Here is a 2,809-nt window from a genome sequence, read left to right as displayed (position 1 = left end):
ACCAGCCCTTCACCGTCTTATTAAATAACCTCTGAGATTATCAGAGCCTGGGATGTAAAAGCAATAACTCCATGAAGAGGTGAACAGTCGCCTAGCATCGTATAGCATGTCACCCCAGCGTGTCTAACCAGCTGGAAGGAAATCCCACACACCCTCTAAGATATCATCAGTGACATCCTTCCAGCCAGCCAAATATCTGAGCAAAGTCTTCCTGGTTTTACCACCAACAGGTGCAACGGTCAAATCCGTCCCTCTGCAGCACATACTTTACAAATGGGTTGTGTTTTTATTTCCCTGCGGGGGTTCCATGCTAATGTTAGCCTGACACAGAGCCATGCAAATGCGACGCCGCCACAGAGGCCCTCGCAGACTTTTGTTCTGCAGCCATCTGCTCTGTCCACGTCTTGTGTGTGTGTCAGCGACTTTTTGTGAGATGGCCTGGATACTTGTCAGCCTTGTTTGTGTGTGTATGTGTGTGTATTTATGTATATATGTGTGTGTGTGTGTGCGCGTGCGTGCGTGCGTGCTCCCTTCTTCTCCCATTCACCTTTGGCGTGGTTTGATTAGTTTGTGACATGGACTCAATTTTCCACTCGGCGACACAAGAAAACCCCTCCCGTCCTCTCTGGCTCTGTTAATGGAGTCTGGGGCTGATCAGAATCTTTCGACCCTTAAACGAGGGGCCAAGAGCTCCCTTGGCACCCTGCATACTACACACACACACACACACACAAGCGCACACACACTCATTATCACACTGACATTTACACACATGCGTGGCGGTGTGTGTACTGCTCGCACACACTTTAGCGCCCTGATATCCGTGGGCGACGACCGCAGAAAATGATCTTGGGGCTTAACACACTTAACACAATGACATGCATTAACACACACACGCACACACACACACACACACACACGCACACACACATGCACGCTCGCATTTGGTTTGTGTGTGCGAGTGTGTGCAGGTTTCTGGGAGATGATGAGGATGTCATCAGTGAGATGGGGTACTGATGGAGCCTGACTGTGTGGCTTGTGATTGCGCTGCAATAGCCTTTTTTTCCCCCACTGTTGCTGGCCACCTGAAGCCCACACGGTGTCTGCCGACCCGCGTCACTCTGTGTGGTGTTGTTGTCTAAAAATATACAGAAAAAAATGTCTCCTATTTACTCATTGTTTGCTACCACATAATTATTTTGGGCACATAATAACAGTTTCTGCAGATTCATCGCTACCCCATCACTGTCTCCAAGCCATAAATATTCTGTATACTGTATTTCTATCACGGATTTAAAGGGGCAGTCCACCTGTTTTTACATGTCAAAGTTAATTATCATGTCATGGAGATTACTACTCAGCCTGTGTAGTTTTTGATTCATTTGATTTGTTACTGACTCTAAGGCTAAAACTGCACTTTTGCTGTGCTACAGCTGTGTCCCAAATCCATATTACATAATAATTCTGAACAGGTTTCAGTCAAGCTTTTGCAAACCGTAAGATTTTCAAAATAAAGCAAACTCAAAAGCATCAATATGCTGACTAAAAACATGCTTGATTCTTCAGTGGGCTGCTATTGTATGTACACTCTTTTTCCCCACAATGCAGTGCACATAACGGAGGAGCAGCAACACGATAAAACAAATGTTGAATGGTTGTGAAGCAGCTTTGTGAAGATTGTTTAACCAAACATTTTCATGTGTATATGTGAAGTTCAATTGTTCATCCTGTCTTTGACGTGCTAACTTTAAAACAGTGTACCAAAATAATTAGTGTGTAGTATGGAATTGGGTAAGTCTTCCCACAGTTTTAAAAAAAATCGATGCAGCAGAACCAGAGATGTCATCTTTTTTTAAATTCCTCTTTCAATTCGACCAACAACAGTTTGGTTTGAGATTTGGATGTGTAATGCTAGTAGCGACCAGCTGTTCGCCCTAGGCAGAGATGAGGAGTGGGCTGCAGAGATCTGCGACTCAACAAGTCCAGACGGATCCAGTGTTTTTGGAGCTCGACTAAAACTCGAGACTAAAAGTCAGGATATCTCAGCCTCTGCTGCTCCGATTTTATCCGTCCCTTTTAAAAATCTGTTCCCCAACTTTATGGAAGTTTGATTCTAAATCACTGGAGTGCACTTTCCGTCACACAGGTGAATGTGTGACGGAAAGTGATAATTCCTACCGCTGGCAGCTGAGTAGCTCCACTGACACTTTTTTCTTATTTTCTCGGAAAAAAAAAATCCAACAGAATTTTGTGAATCTGTTTCTAATTGTCAGCTCATAAATTAACATGAATTTCTTTGGTTATGATGCAAAAACAATTCAAGTCTTCTTTAACTGTCATTTCACAAGTCCTCTTCTGTTATGAGTTTGATTTCTGTGACTGTTTTGTAAAGAGGAAAAATAAGAAAACCAAAGTCATGTATAAATAATGAAATTGGTAGCTGTAGTATAAACTGTAAGTAGAATGATGGTTTAAAAAAAAATGGAAATGTAAGGATAGATGTGTGATATTTTTGCTTTGATCACATTTTTGTCAGTATTTATTTGGTAGATTCTCCTGTTAAAGAAAGTAACTAAGAAATTTTAATATTTCATATTCCAATCTTCTCTTGCAGGAGAGCTTGTTTTGTGCTTTTCCAGTTGTTCTTTCCATTCAAAGGGAAAAGCAATCATTTTTCATATCAAACTTTCATGGAACAATATGCCAGGCAGGGTAATTGTTTCCGCCTAATGTTTATGTATAGGGAAGCGAGGGAGTCCCGTGTGTTCAGGAGGTAGAGGCGAGGACAGATTGATGATCGGGGGCTCAG

This window comes from Seriola lalandi, unplaced genomic scaffold (genome assembly GCF_002814215.2).
Source record: "Seriola lalandi dorsalis isolate HSWRI2012SDOR001 ecotype SW California unplaced genomic scaffold, Sedor1 jcf7180002054979, whole genome shotgun sequence".
Classification (NCBI taxonomy): Eukaryota; Metazoa; Chordata; class Actinopteri; order Carangiformes; family Carangidae; genus Seriola; species Seriola lalandi.
The sequence above is the reverse complement of the archived record's forward strand: the minus strand, read 5'-3'. Positions refer to the sequence as shown.